This window comes from Lepidochelys kempii, chromosome 7, assembly GCF_965140265.1.
Source record: "Lepidochelys kempii isolate rLepKem1 chromosome 7, rLepKem1.hap2, whole genome shotgun sequence".
NCBI lineage: Eukaryota > Metazoa > Chordata > Testudines > Cheloniidae > Lepidochelys > Lepidochelys kempii.
The window spans coordinates 68,396,721-68,412,977 of NC_133262.1; the positions used below are offsets into that span (position 1 = coordinate 68,396,721).

General features: G+C 46.7%; 1 protein-coding gene across 7 annotated transcripts in view; it reads left to right on the forward strand.

The window, feature by feature from the left end:
• The first annotated feature begins 5,619 nt into the window (after positions 1–5,619).
• Positions 5,620–16,257, forward strand: part of CSGALNACT2 (chondroitin sulfate N-acetylgalactosaminyltransferase 2) — a 51,757-nt gene continuing 41,119 nt past the window's right edge. For 6 of the 7 annotated variants that reach the window (XM_073353253.1, XM_073353257.1, XM_073353252.1 and 3 more), the window contains exon 1: positions 5,620–5,758. The gene's annotated coding sequence lies outside the window, so the exon portion shown is untranslated. Of the gene's footprint in view, positions 5,759–8,424; positions 8,515–16,257 lie in introns of all 7 variants that reach the window. The other variant, XM_073353256.1, reaches the window with a different exon arrangement.

Below are 16,257 nucleotides of genomic sequence, written 5' to 3' on the forward strand. Positions count from 1 at the left end.
ACACCATTTTTTATATGGATTTTAAAGGTGTGTCCCTATTTCTTCACCAAACTTATAACTTTCAGATGTTGGAAGGAGTGCAACTATCTCTTTTTAAGAAAAATGTTCAGGATGAAATAAATTATACCTCAAGATGAGTAAGTTTCCTGAATCTCTTAGTCCATTATGTCTTTACAAACAAAACACCAGTTTCAGAGTAACAGCCGTGTTAGTCTGTATTCGCAAAAAGAAAAGGAGGACTTGTGGCACCTTAGAGACTAACCAATTTGTTTGAGCATAAGCTTTCGTGAGCTACAGCTCACTTCATCGTATGCATACTGTGGAAAGTATAGAAGATCTTTTTATACACACAAAGCATGAAAAAATGGGTGTTTACCACTACAAAAGGTTTTCTCTCCCCCCACCCCACTCTCCTGCTGGTAATAGCTTATCTAAAGATAAGATAAGATAAAGACTTTAGATAAGCTATTACCAGCAGGAGAGTGGGGTGGGGGGAGAGAAAACCTTTTGTAGTGGTAAACACCCATTTTTTCATGCTTTGTGTGTATAAAAAGATCTTCTATACTTTCCACAGTATGCATACGATGAAGTGAGCTGTAGCTCACGAAAGCTTATGCTCAAATAAATTGGTTAAACAAAACACCAGCTCTTCTCTCAGTTGTAAAGACTAAGATACATAAACTCTTGTTTTTTGAAGAACCAGTAACTTTTTCTCCTTCTCCCAATTTGGAGAGAAAAGCTCCTTAGAGATTGGGAGTATCCTTAGAAACAGAAACGGAGGAAATAGACACACAGAGAGTAATGTGGCTTGTCTGCCTAATAAGAAAGGATAGAAGAAAAACAAGTCAAAATCCTATAGAAGCCAGAAGGATATTTTCACAGTAGTGGGAATCTTAATTTTTGTTTCGGGTGGATCACATCTTAATGGAGACACTGTATCAAAGACCATCTTTACTGCCAGTCGTGACTGCATCGACCACTTCCTCACACACCCAGAATCGTGTAACCTCTGTGTGGCAGCTACAGCGTCCCTCCTCCTACCGTATATCGTAGAAAAATCATATATTATTTTCAAGGGAAGTAGTACCTACACCTACCAAGTCTCAGGGGAGTCTTCCAAAGAAAACATTTAGAAACCTGCCTTTAATCTAAATCAAAAACACATACTTTCTCTGAAAGCAGGTGGCTCTTTCCTCTATTTACTTGTTTACTCTTAGTATATTGTAATAGTGTGTGTGTGTGGTGGGGGGGGTAGGTAGGAAATTCTCTAACTTGATAGGATTAAGTCTCATCACAAGGAAAAAACCATTGTAAGTCAAAAGGGCACCCATCTCAGTTACCTAAATCCTATCTGTCAAGCCTTTCTCCTTGAGCAGGAAAAACCTACATCTTGTATATTTTCCCTACATGCTGCCTCTCATCTTTAGCTAACCAGATGCTAATGGAACAGAGCAGCAGACTAGAAGGGAGAGCAAAGATTAAAACAGACAAGGAGAAGCGAAGGAGTTCTTAGTACACATGGAGATTGTAACCGAGTAGATTCCCCTTGCTGGGCTAGAGGCCTGAGGCCACCCCAGTTATTAAGGAGACACACCCGATTCCCCTATAAAAAGTAGCAGGACACTGCAGAAAGAGGTTAGCCGGAATATGGAAGCTGCTGGGTATGAGAAGATTTCCATGCATAACCCTAGAACTTGGGGAGTGAGAGGATAGGCAGAAAAAATGCCTAGGAGTGACTTGTTCCGGGGCTAAATGAGGATCTAAGGAAACCTGTGGGGTGGTGTTGGATGAAAAGTTCCTGTGTGGAGTTTATTTAAGGAAGGAAGGTGGAAAATGGGGTAAGATTTCCATGCATAACCCTAGAACTTGGGGAGTGAGAGGATAGGCAGAAAAAATGCCTAGGAGTGACTTGTTCCGGGGCTAAATGAGGATCTAAGGAAACCTGTGGGGTGGTGTTGGATGAAAAGTTCCTGTGTGGAGTTTATTTAAGGAAGGAAGGTGGAAAATGGGGTAAGATTTCCATGCATAACCCTAGAACTTGGGGAGTGAGAGGATAGGCAGAAGAAATGCCTAGGAGTGACTTGTTCCGGGGCTAAATGAGGATCTAAGGAAACCTGTGGGGTGGTGTTGGATGAAAAGTTCCTGTGTGGAGTTTATTTAAGGAAGGAAGGTGGAAAATGGGGTAAGCTGCCTGTAGAGCAATCTCAGACTGTGTGGTGGTTAGGAGTTAGTTTGCCCCAGGACACCAGAGCTGGTGAAATTGACAAGAATGACAGCCAACAGCTGATGTAAGGAATGCGGTATCTACCGACACTGACACTGCATTGCCCTAACTATACCAACATATGTCCTATGCCTCTCGTTGAGGTGGTTTTATTATGTTGGCATAGCAGGGCAGTTACATGGGTGGGAGGAGCTTTTCAGTGTGCATACCTCCACTGTTTTAGTAATGAAAGCTGACTTTTGTCGACAAAACTATGTAGTCTATACAAGCCTTACATGCATCCTTTGCTTTATGCAGCTGAGTAGTCCCCCTGCAGTAAATGTGAAGCAATAGCCTCAAGGTTCCTTCCCCACTTTGAACTCTAGGGTACAAATGTGAGGACCTGCATGAAAACCTCCTAAGCTTACTTTTACCAGCTTAGGTTAAAACTTCCCCAAGGCACAAACTATTTTACCCTTGGTTTTCCACCTGGGTTCCTGAGAAAGCATTGTTTGGAAACATCTTTCCCCCCAAAAATCCTCCCAACCCTTGCACCCTACTTCTTGGGGAAGGTTTGGAAATCCTCACCAATTTGCATAGGTGACCACAGACCCAAGCCCTTGGATCTTAGAACAATGAAAAAAAGCATTCAGTTCTTGAAAAGAAACATTTTAATAGAAGAAACAGTAAAAAGAAAAGGATCACCTCTGTAAGATCAGGATGGTAAATACCTTACAGGGTAATTAGATTCAAAACATAGAGAATCCCCCTAGGCAAACCTTAGGTTACAAAAAAACACACAGACAGGAATATTCATTCTATTCAGCACAACTTATTTTCTCAGCCATTTAAAGAAATCATAATCTGACGGATATCTAGCTAGATTACTTACTAAATTCTAAGACTCCATTCCTATTCTGTCCCCGGCAAAAGCCTCACCCAGACAGACACAGACCCTTTGATGTTCTCCCTCTTCCCAGCTTTTGAAAGTATCTTGTCTCCTCATTGGTCATTTTGGTCAGGTACCAGTGAGGTTATCCTAGCTTCTTAACCCTTTACACATGAAAAGGTTTTTTCCTCTGGCCAGGAGGGATTTAAAGGTGGTTAGCCTTCCCTTTATATTTATGACAAGCCCTGTTTCAATATTGATTACATGCTGAAGTCAATGGGATTACTCGTGTTAAGTTAAGCAGGTGTGCAAATCTGTAGGATTGGGGCCTTGGTTATTTTTGTCACTTTTTGATGAACAGGTTCAGAAATAATTGACATTTGTAAATTGTCATAGATGCAGTAAAGCAGCACAATTCTATAATCTCTCCATCTGCCAAGTGGCATTGGGAGGAAATGCTGGGAGTAGTGCTTTAACGTTTTATATGCAGTGACCTTGATCCTTCAATGAGCTTCATGTTGGAGGGCGCCTATTGCTTGCAACTGTAGGGCTTTTATGTGGGCCAGATCCCTGAGTTCCTACTGAAGTCAGTGGGAGTTGAGAGCTCACAACACATCCTGGATCAAGCGCTAAATGTAGAAAAGATTAGAAACAATATATAAGTGCTTTTATAGAAATTCAAATAACACTTATCGGATCATAACAGATAAATCAGAATGCTATTGATTTAATGTTTAACAAAAGAACATACTTGTGCTTGGATGAAGTTGGGCCTTTTCTGGTTTATACATTGGCTGTGATCGCTATTGGTTATGTAGCACCCTGAGCATATGGCATATAGAACAGGTGCGTTATGCCAAAGCATAATAAATCTCTGCCTTGAATTAATATCTCTACAGTCCGGTGGATAGAGCCGATACAAGAGTATGGAGCAAACAAAGTGCTACATAGTCCTCAACAATGCAGCCTTTTCCAGGTGTTTTGGGTCTACTGTTATAATTACCAGGAAGCTTCGCATGCTTCCTGCAAGCATTAGGAGAAGTATATTGTGATTGCGTGGATGGATATGTCATCTGTCCTAAGGTACACTGAGGCTGGGTGCACTGATTCAAGTTTCAGAGGGTAGCCGTGTTAGTCTGTATCCAGAAAAACAACGAGGAGTCCAGTGGCACCTTAAAGACTAACAGATTTATTGGGCATAAGCTTTCATCGGTAAAAAACCCACTTCTGCTTAGGCTCAAATAAATTTGTTAGTCTTTAAGGTGCCACCAGACTCCTCGTTGTTTTTTATTTAAGTTCAGCTTCTTGGCTCTTATCCAGTAGGTCAGAGAACAGGGACAAACTAAATATATAGTCTAAAGCCTTGTGATAGAATTACGTTGGTGGGTAAAGACCCTGGACAGACAAATGGCTTTGAATGCTAGATGAATGGCTAGATGAATGCTAGATGAATGCTAAATGAATGGCTTTGAATGCTAGATGGCATACTTAATTATGGTTATTTAGCACTTTATTAAGTATGCCAATAACAAAGAAAGCGGGGTCTCCCTTCTAGCAGAGCATCTCTGCTGTTTTCTGGGTTTCACTTCAGGTTGAAATTTCAGCCTTCCGTTATTGTATTCACCACTAAAGTTTCAAAATCAATAGGCAGCCCAAACACCAACATGCATTATTATTTATGAGATTTTGGGATTCTTCCTTTATGATTTTTGATTTCTCTGGGCTTTGGCAATACATCAGAACAATGTTTAAACCTCCACTGGATATGGGTATCTCAAAGCCTACAGGCTGGTCTCTGTGGCCATGCAGAAGCCCAGGGAAGATCTGTGCAGGTCAGGAGAGCAACCTGTTGCAATATGAACTGTCACTCTCTTTCTTCAGTTTGTCCAACGGTGCAACCAAGACCCCACACATTGCAATGCGCTGGATTTCTCTATGGTGCAATATCCTCAAGTTTCTGAGGCTGAAGGTGCCTTGCTGTGGGTGCCCTGCTGTTGTAATAGCCCCAAAGAAATAAAAGTTATTTTATGGGGGTGGGGGACCTTGTGATTACCCTGCAAGTGCCCTATCGGTGTGGCAACAGGACCTCTGCCTGCTACGTGTAAAAGGGTTTGCCGTGGGACCCCTGATCTTTGTCTGCGTGCATTGGGGGTCTGTGTGTGCAATGGGATCAGCTGACTGCCATACGCATGTGGGGGTGGGGGACCCCCTAAGTACCACCGGCATGTCTAGCTGAGGGGTGCGCATGGGGCAGAACCACAAGTGACCCCCCCATGTGTGGGGGGCCGGGTAGTGCAGGGGGCCGGCGCGAAGGGCTGGTGTTTGTGTTGGGTGGGGGGAGGGCGTAGGGGTTCGAAAGCCAAGTGTGGGGGAGGGGCAGAGGAACCCCTTAAACTACCCCCCAAATGCAGGGGCGGACCCCGAATGGCCCCCGGGGCGGGGGAGGCCCCGATCCCGATGTGGCCAGGCTCAGGGAGGGACGAAGCCCCGCCCGCCTCACTCAGTGGCGGGCCGAGGGGAGGAGCGGGCCACCCGTCCCCGCCCCGTCTCCCGGGGCCGCGGCCTGCCGCTTTAAGGGGCTGCGGCTGAGCCGCCGCCTCCGGCCGGTTCCTGGCTCGCGGGAAGTGGGGCCGCTGCGCCGAGCCGGGAGGCGGCGGGACAGGCTGGTGAGTTACGCGCAGCCCCCCCCCCCCTCCGCCCCCCCGGCCTGGCGCTCGCCTCCCGCCGGGCTCGTGCCTCGCGGGCCGCTGCTTCGCGGCCCTGCTCCTGGGCGGCTGCTTCACCCGTCCCGTCCCCCCGGCGCCGCTACCCCCAGCCCCCCATATCGCCCTTGTGCACCCCCATAGATCCCTGGTGCAGCTACCCCCAGCCCACCATAGCCCCCCCGGCGCCGCTACCCCCAGCCCCCCATATCGCCCTTGTGCACCCCCCTCCCCCCATAGCCCCCAATATCGCCCTTGTGCACCCCCTCTCCCCATAGTCCCCCCGGCGCCGCTACCCCCAGCCCCCCATATCGCCCTTGTGCACCCCCATAGATCCCTGGTGCAGCTACCCCCAGCCCCGCATAGCCCCCCCGGCGCCGCTACCCCCAGCCCCCCATATCGCCCTTGTGCACCCCCCTCCCCCCATAGCCCCCAATATCGCCCTTGTGCACCCCCTCTCCCCATAGTCCCCCCGGCGCCGCTACCCCCAGCCCCCCATATCGCCCTTGTGCACCCCCATAGATCCCTGGTGCAGCTACCCCCAGCCCCGCATAGCCCCCCCGGCGCCGCTACCCCCAGCCCCCCATATCGCCCTTGTGCACCCCCATAGATCCCTGGTGCAGCTACCCCCAGCCCCCCATAGCCCCCCCGGCGCCGCTACCCCCAGCCCCCCATATCGCCCTTGTGCACCCCCATAGATCCCTGGTGCAGCTACCCCCAGCCCCCCATAGCCCCCCCGGAGCAGCTACCCCCAGCCCCCCATATCGCCCTTGTGCACCCCCCATAGCCCCCAATATCGCCCTTGTGCACCCCCTCTCCCCATAGCCCCCCCGGCGCCGCTACCCCCAGCCCCCCATATCGCCCTTGTGCACCCCCCATAGCCCCCAATATCGCCCTTGTGCACCCCCTCTCCCCATAGCCCCCCCGGCGCCGCTACCCCCAGCCCCCCATATCGCCCTTGTGCACCCCCCATAGCCCCCAATATCGCCCTTGTGCACCCCCTCTCCCCATAGCCCCCCCGGCGCCGCTACCCCCAGCCCCCCATATCGCCCTTGTGCACCCCCTCCCCCAATAGCCCCCCGGCGCAGCTACCCCCAGCCCCCCATATCGCCCTTGTGCACCCCCATAGATCCCTGGTGCAGCTACCCCCAGCCCACCATAGCCCCCCCGGCGCCGCTACCCCCAGCCCCCCATATCGCCCTTGTGCACCCCCTCCCCCCATAGCCCCTGGTGCAACTACCCCCAGCCCCCCATATCACCCTTGTGCACCCCCCTCCCCCATAGCCCCCCCGGAGCAGCTACCCCCAGCCCCCCATAGCCCCCTTGTGCACCCCCCTCCCCCCATAGACCCCCAGTGCAGCTAACCCCAGGCCCCCAATGCCTGCTTGCGCACCCCCCTCCCCCATAGCCCCCCCGGCACAGCTACCCCCAGCCCCCCCATATCGCCCTTGTGCACCCCTTCCCCCAATAGCCCCCCGGCGCAGCTACCCCCAGCCCCCCATATCGCCCTTGTGCACCCCCATAGATCCCTGGTGCAGCGATCCCTGGTGCAGCTACCCCCAGCCCCCGTAGCCCCTTTGTGCACCTCCCATAGACCCCTGCCACAGCTACCCATAGCCCCTTTATGCACCCCCCTCTCCCATAGCCCCCCTGGCGCAGCTACCCCCGGCCCCCCCCTTATGCGCCCCCCCCATAGACCCCTGGCACAGCTACCCCCAGCCGCCATAGCTCGCTTGGCACCCCCCCTTCCTATAGCTCCCCCCGGCGCAGCTACCCCCAGCCTCTCATAGCCCCCTTGTGCACTCCCCCTCCTGCTATAGCCCCCCGGCGAGCTACCCCCAGCCCCTCAAGCCCCCTTGTGCACCCCGCCCCATAGCCCCCCGGCGCAGCTACCCCCCCCAATAACCCCCCAGGCGCAGCTACCCCTCAGCCCCCCCCATAGCTACCTTGTGCACCAGCGTCCCCCATAGCCCCCCGGCGCAGCTACCCCCAGCCCCCCATAGCCCCCTTGTGCAGCTACATCTTCTCCTCCCCCCATAGCTCCCCTGTTCTGCTACCCCGAACCCTCTGTAGCCCCCCTTGTGCAGCCACCTCCCCACATTCGCCCCATAGCTCCCTTCCCGGCGCAGGTACCCCTAGCCTCCCTTAGCCCCCTTGTACAGCTGCCCCTCCCCTCCCACAAAGCCCCCCCCCGGCTCAGCTACCCCCAACTCTCTATAGCCCCCGTGTGCAGCCACATTCACCCCACAGCCCCCTGGCACAGCGGCCCCGATCCCCTTCCCCTCATTGCCCCTTGTGCAGCTTGCCCCACATCTTTTATTTCTTTGCCAATTCTTAAAATCTGGGCACTTTTTATTTCTTTCTAACCTCCTTTCCCACTGCTCCCCTTTCTCTGATCCTTTTAAGACTTCTATTTTCTGCTCTCCCAATTCCCTCTCCTAAATCAACTTGAGGATCTAATTCCTCTCCTTTCCCCAATACAGTTGGTACTCTTAGCACATACTCCGACCCACATTTCTCTTAGTACATTTTATTGCCCCTTATCCCAGTTCCCCATGAGCCCTTTATATTTCTCTTTTCTTCCACCATTGCAATCTGCCTGTCACTTTTATTCTCTGTTTATACTCCAGCCCCTAGTCCCTTTTGTGCATCTGTCTCTCCCTCCCACCACTTCCATTCTCCTCTACAACAGCTGGGGTTTCTGCAGTGTCTTCCTCTAGGTGAGCTGTGTTTTGTTTCTTTATGAAAACCTGGCATGATCTTAGCTCTTCTGGGTCATCCTGATGTAGACTTGAATGAAAGATTTGAGGAGGTGGAGGGAAAGGGAAAAAAAGAAGACTGAGATAAATGCCTCACTACCGACAGGTTAGAAAAGCTTTCATCATGAGAATGAGGTACCTTAGGATACTGTTTTAAAATTAGTCACAAATGAAGGAATCAGCTTCCGAAACAGCAAGACTTGGTACTGCAGCTCTGTCCCTGTTGTGTGTGTGTGCGCGTTCTGAATGTCTACTCCTTCTGATGCCCATTTTTGGATTACACAGCATTAGTCTACGCTGACAGTGTTTGTGTGATGGTTCATATACTGTTGTTTCAGCAATGAAATCGGCCTTGTTTAGATAGGAGTCTCTCTTTTTCTTTAACTTTCAAGGTGCTTCTGTTTGCTAAATGTTTAGCACTGGAAGGTGGCAGAAATACAATTTCTGTGATGCAAGGGATTTTGTGTCAGATATGGAGAGGGAGGAGTGAATATTAAATGGAAGAGATTGCACTGGTAGTTTTTAATGCCAAATTAGAGAAGACTGTGTGGAGCTAAGAAACTTGTTATAGTGTGGGTTTCACCTCTCCCTCCCACAAGGGCAGCCTCACTGTAACCAGAATTGTAGTTGGCATGTCATTGAACCAATTCAGAACTGTTTCAGCTTCCTTGTGACTTGAGCTCAACTATATTTGAGTTCACTATGTATCTGTTCCACTGTATGTCTTGAGACCCCATTTTGGGACAATTGTAGCCAAGTCAGAGGATCTGGCTTAAGCACGACTAAAATCGGTAGCTTGGGGGAGAGAGTGCACCCATAACAAACCCCAAGATTTGGATAATATATCTGTGTCCTGTTCCCATTACAGTTTAAACCATGTTGTAACCAGAGGATAACTGTGTTAGAACCAAGTCAGAGGATTCTTTCTATCTGTAATTTAGACAAGGTCTTGAGAAGCCATCTTATCCTTCACACGTGGATGTCTTGCATGTGTATTTAATTTTTATTTCTGGGAAAAAAAATCACTTCTCTTCCTTGTCAGAGACCTGTTCCCAGTTAACTGTTTGTTGTATGTTAGAGTACCCTTTTGGTAGCTTGGTTCTGTTCTACCACTGAACACTTTGAAATAGGAGATTATAGTCATGTGTGATTAGATATCTCTGCAGAGAGCTCTCAGCAGTCTCAGTTTATCTTGACTGCATAATCAATAAACTATGCAAGGTATTTATTTGCAATTACATTTCTCCATTTCAGTGCTGTTGGTGTGTTTTGCATTTTAATTCCATACAGTCTTCTAGGCACAAATCAGATTTACTCTTAGCTCATAGGAATTGCAAGAAAATAAAAACTGTATCTGTTTTCCCCTCAAAAGAGGGGACTGGGATGGAAAGAAATGAGGGAATCTGCAGTAATCAATCTTTTTTTGCCAGCTATGGTTTTGCTAAGTGAAGTGATGTATGAATTGTGCCAAGTAAATGGGTTTTGTTAGTGAGCACCCTACCTGCCAGTCTGTCACTAATTGACTTAAAAAAAGCCAGTCCTATTCCTGTCTGTTCATCATGTGCTTTCAATTGATGTATGATGTGTCCAGGTCAGTTCTGCAGCACACAAAAAAGGGGTTTTGAGTGTAAAATTGGAAGATAAAGCTGTTGTTAAAAGCACTTTAGTGCAGTGAAGTTGATTGGCATCTCTATTTTCAAAGAATAATTTCTAGAAACTACCTTCCTAAAATAATGTTTACTCCAGTGTCAAATTAATGTATACCTTTCTTTCAGGCTGTGGAAAGATCTGTTCATAGATTTACCCAGCAGCAGTGTGAAATTAAGACTCTGGTTAAGTTCCTTGTTGCCACCCTGTAGTTTGAAGTGGGCATAATAAAATTAAAAAAAAAAGGTAAATTTCAATCTGATGCTGACTGAGAATGCCATGAAAAACTGCAGTGAGGCCCTGGGGTGGTTATGGGAGGAGCATCCCAAAAACAAAAGGAGTAGAGGAGACCCACTTCAAATGCAGGAGGCTGGGAATCAGGTAGAGTAGCTTCCCCACCTCAACCAGCAGTGTTAGCTACTAGCTTCTACTCCTTTCCAGGAGCCCCGAGGGCAGGAGAAGACTTATTTGTCAGACATTTATTAGCCAGAAGGTAATATGAAAAATGGAGTCCCCAAGCATTGTCCAAAGACAGTAACCTGGTCGGAATCCCAACAGATGTCAAGGGACATGGGTTGGGCTTGTCAACAGGGTACTTATCCCTTGGCCTCACTTGAGGCCCCAAATCACTCATATCAGCCTATTGGTGGACAGTTGGGCAAGCCTTTCCTGACTTACCTTGGGAGTCAGTCCATTACTGTTGTGCTAGGCTATCAATAACTGGAGAACTGAGTTAGGAACATAGTAGTCTTCGGTGTTTGGTGTGTAGAATATAATCCATAAATGGAAATTGTACAACTTGTCTATTTCTAAGTGAAACCCAGGCAGATTTCAGTGATGTTTTTTCTCTAGGGTAGATAATGACTCTGTGCATTCCAGGCTTCACCCCTGCCAAACACCCCTCTCCCCCCCCCCCCCCCCAAACAGCTCAAACCAGTAAGGCAACGCAAACTGCTTAACTTTTATGATTTGTAGCTTGAGAGAATGCCCCTCTCCTGACCTTGCTTCAATACCTTTTGAAGAGAGAATATTTCAGGTCACTAAGTTTGCTGCATGATAGTGGGAATTGCATAGCATTACACTTGCCCTTGAAACTCTCTTTGCTCTTAGAGGGGAGAATCCCTATGCTGTGTCTGGAACTTTGAAGTAGTAGAGTAAGAAGAAGATCTGAACTGCTCTCTGCCTTGGAGCTGTCAGATACTAGATGAGGATCTGAGTGGGACTGGAGTTCTGACTTTTTTCTGTTTCCACTTAGCATGTCTTTCCCCAACCCCGCAATGGCGCTGCTCTGAGCAACTGAACTTTGAGAAGGTGTGGTTGAGAACCTTGCTGCTGCTGCTCCTAGGGCTGTGAAAATGAAGCCGCTGTAGATGAAGCTGGCCCAGGGTCCCGGCCAAGAGACAGCTAACTCTTTTGGATACTGATAAAAAAAATATTCTGTGTAGATGTAGATGTCGGAAGAGAATGTTTCACTTCTATAATACCTTTTATCCTAGGATCTGAGTGCTTTACAGACTTGATTACATCAAGCTTCTAAGGTCTGTGGTGCTGGGAAATGTTATCCCTACTGTGCAGATGGAGAAACTAAACCACTGTAGTCAGGTGACTTGCCCAGGGTTACATAGCAAGTTTATAGTAGAGCAAGACTAGAATGTTACTCCTGATTCACAGTCATGTATTGCAGCCACAAGAAAACTTGCAAAAGAAACTGGTAATCAATTCAGCTAACTATAGCTATTTTATAATTAGAATAGCTACTGAAAGATGATTGGCAATAAAAACATCATTCTCTACTAGTTCTGAATTCCCGCTGGCCCCCTTTTAAGGGCAAGTGGATTTGTGGGGGAAGGAAGGTGGTTTCGGGAGATAGCTAGCACGTAGCATGTTAGTGCCCTGCATGTTGCAGGAAGCTTACTTGTGGCTTCTGGTGCAAAGGGAGAAGAACAATCAAAGAAAATGTTAGGCTCCATGCTGAGAAGTTTGGGTACTGCTTTCTATTGCATTTGTTTTAAAAATGTATACTGAGAGACTTCAAATGTTATGTTGTGTGTGGATAGACATGCAATCTAACCAGGTAGCTTAAAAGATGTCTTCACAACAGTGAATCTTCACCCCTCAGTTGCCTTTTGTATCTGACCTGAGCTGGTTGGATCTGAAAGACATGGATGCTGGAACAATTTTTATAGTGGGAGTGCCAAGAGCCATTGAACCAAACTGTAAACCCTGTATATAACAGAAACCACGTCAAGTCACAGGGCACCCCTAGTTCCAGCACCTGTGCTGAAAGGTGTTACCGGTTATGAACTAGTAATAAATTGATGGATGCAATTAAGAACTTGGTCGAAACAGGTTCATACAGCTGTTGCTACTGCTGACGCTTATTAGGTGTTGTATTGTGAATCTCAGCAAGACTAAGAATGGAGTGAACTGTCTTCTTCACTGCCACCTTCCTTAGGTCTTGTCAAGTAAAGATTGAGGCATATCAAAGAGTGCATGGGACATTTGCACTGTTGTTGCCTTGCTGTACCATATCTCTAATAAGAGTATTTCAATTTTGTATGCAATCAAGTGTCTTTCACCAGCATTAAAGTATTTTTGATTTTTTGTAATTAACTTTGATCCTTTTTGAATGGCGTTGGAATAAATTCAGTCCTATGTGATGATGAGACGAAAAAGAAATCTCATTTTCTCAGACTGAGTGGAAGCAATAGTTTTAAAAATTGCTGCTAGCACAGTGGTAAAATTATCCAACCATGTAAATCAGCAAACCATTGAACTTAACAAAACAAAATAAAAAAAACAAAAACCCTGTAGAAGGTGGCTGAGCAAATTTAACAAATAATTTAAACTTCCCCCAAATTTTGTGAATAGGGGACCACCTCTCAGTGGAAATGTTTTCTTGCCACCCACAATCAACTTCAACGCCCATCAAAATAAATTTAAATGCATTCTGCCCCTTTCTGCTTCCCAGTCACTTCCTGATTAAAATTGATTACTCCCACCGCACATAAGCAAGCTCAAGCACACCATGAGGTCGACTGCCTCTTCAGCAATCTCTCTCATTGTCCTCCCTGCAACGAGTTCCATGATCCTGGCTCCTGTATCTGCTTACCCACCTATTTCAAGGTCCGCTGTGCTCCCTCTGTTTCCAGTGATCTTGGCTATGGATCCCCTGACAGATTGCTCCAATGCAAAGGAGGCAGCTCCCTTTGGTAGCAGCTTCTTTCTGTTGTTCATATTAAATAGTACCCTGTTCTCAGGAGTGGTAGCTTCTGGGTTACAGGTAGAGAAGCCAATTTCTCTTATGGAACTGGTGGCAGCTCTGCTTCCATGTTTTTATGTCCTACCTGGAACTGTGCCCTATGGGATTAGAATCGGCAGCGGCCTTGTTCTGCTTGGGCTGTAGAGCAGAGGTTTCCAAACTAACTGATCAGGTTGTGCCAAAAAGTGGGGCGAGTTGTCAATTAAGTTACTATTTAAATTTGTGCATCCGATGAAGTGAGCTGTAGCTCACGAAAGCTTATGCTCAAATAAATTCGTTAGTCCCTAAGGTGCCACAAGTACTCCTTTTCTTTTTATTTGAATTGTGCTGCTTGCAATTTACTACTAAAGAAAATAGCTTTATTTTTATTATGTTTGAGAGGTTCAGAACAGGCACACAATGTACAAGGACAATAATGAAACAGCAAAAGCACAATGGGGGAGAAATATGCAAATTTAAGTAATTGATTCTAAAAGGTATGCAGGAATGGAAACGAAGTTAGGAAGGGGATGAGAAAATGGTTAGAATTTGCAGTGCACCCACAAAATTTTGGCAACTAATTTTAAATGTTTGTATAAATTTAACTTTTATTTCTAAAAATTCCTGACACATTTAAAAATGTAGCCAGACTATTATTCCATTGATATCCTAGCTCCAAAACACAAACAATTTATTCCTCTGGGGTACCTGGCATTGGCCACTATTGGAAAACAGGATATTGGGCCAGTGTGGCCGTTCTTATGCACTGAAACCCATTTTTGGATTGATGGTTTTGGATTCTGCCTTGTACCTAGCCTCTTAGGGTCATCTGCTCTTTAATTGCAATGAGATCATGCAAAACTATTCAACTGATGACTGAGTTTTTGTGCCAAGTGCAACAGATAGTTCCATTGTTTGTCATTATTTGATTCTGCGTAGGCATTAATCCTGGGTATGCACACAGGATATGACAAGATCAGTGTTATCAGTTGGTAACAATGTAACTAACTGGCCAATCTGAGAGTCTTCCCTCCATAGCAAATGGCTATTCTTCTCTTTCAGATCCACTCTGTTCAAGTGTCAACATATTACCTGCTTATCTGCTCTGGAAGTACATTTTGATTCTTTTGGGCCAGATTTGTATAATGGAGGGCTGCAGGTTTAAAAAAAAACTGTACAGTATTCTGAGCTGCAGTGCTCAGGAAGGAAGTGAGACTTTCTCAAAACTATGTGCTTCACGTGGCAGAGTGAGCTGTATTAGTTCATGTTTGCAGAGTACTCTGAAAGTGCAAGGTGCTCAGATAGAGCAAAGTATCAGGTCTTCAAAAATCTACTCTCCTGCTTCTTTGTGTTGACTAGTAAATCTTCCTAGGGAGAGTTAAGCCATCCAGAGCTCCAGCTATTTTTAAAAGAGAACCTTCAGATGCACTGTTGCCTTCAGACAAATGGTTCTGGAGTGCTTCTGCTTAAAGTTTATTCCTAGATTAATATGATGTTTGTCAGTTTCACTAACTATACTCAGAATCCTGTGAACAGTAATAAAACTGGCTGGCATCAATTTTTGCTGCTTGTGCTCTTTGAAAGCAGAGGAAGGATCTGGATTGAAAGGTGAGAAGGGATTCAAAAGTAGCAGAGAGCCCACCCCTCAAAGCAGCTAGGAGCCTCTGGAGTGGATGGCTGGATCGGGAAGATGGGAGAGCGGTCCCGTTCGCTTCCAGGAGCCTGAGGGAGAACATGACAGGGATTTAAACTGATGAGCACATACTAGTCAGAGGCTGATAGGAAAGATGATTCCCCAAGCATGGTCCAAAAGTAGCTCCCTGATAGGAATCCTAGCATCTTTCTCCCCTATCCTTCCGTTACTGGGGATTGAGTTTTTTCACCATGGCTTTTTATCTGGACCTCTCTGTGGAAGCATCCTCCCCCTTCTCATTTTTGTGTGAGCTGTGAAATATTAGACTTAATCCAGTCATTACTCCACTTTTTCCAAGCCCTGCTAAGTATTTTGCCACTTTGTTAGCTGATGCAAGTTCCTGTGCTTTGGTCATAGTCTAACCTGGCTCGACACACTCATTGTGAGGAAAGGCAAAAAAGTAACTCATGAGAATTGTTTAATAAGAATTTTCCCTCCCTTAGCACAGAAAGGAAAACAACAAAAGCTTAAACGGTATTAAAACAACATAAGTGATTTGCCAATTAAGTAAAAAAGAAACTTAACAGTACCTGCAACATGTTTAAGTGTATCAGGGAGTCATGACCACCCTGTCTTTTCCCTATTGCTAAGTGAGAGGGGGGCCTAGGTTAGATGGAATAAGGCTGAGGACTACTGACTTTGGTGGTGGTCAAATAATATGTAGATGACTGTGGCCTAACTTTAAAAGGTGTTGAGCATCTGTGGTTTCCATTGATTAGGAAACATCTGAGGAAGTGAGCTGTAGCTCACGAAAGCTTATGCTCTAATAAATTGGTTAGTCTCTAAGGTGCCACAAGTCCTCCTTTTCTTTTTGCGAATACAGACTAACACGGCTGTTACTCTGAAACCTGCCATTGATTAGAGAGGTTTTTTTAACATTTCAGCTTCTGCATAGGGTGCAGGGGGGGAAAACTATTGTTCAGCATTCAGCTGATCAGTGCAAAGACATGCATTCTTAGAGACTCAGATCTCTTGTTTCCATGCCTACACTGTGTACCTTATAGTGGCACAGTTGTGCTGCTACAGCCATGCTGCTGTAAGGTACGCAGTGTTGCCGCTCTTTGCTGGCAGGAGAGAGCTCTCCTGTTGACAACATAAAGCAACCCCCAAAAAGGGATGGTGG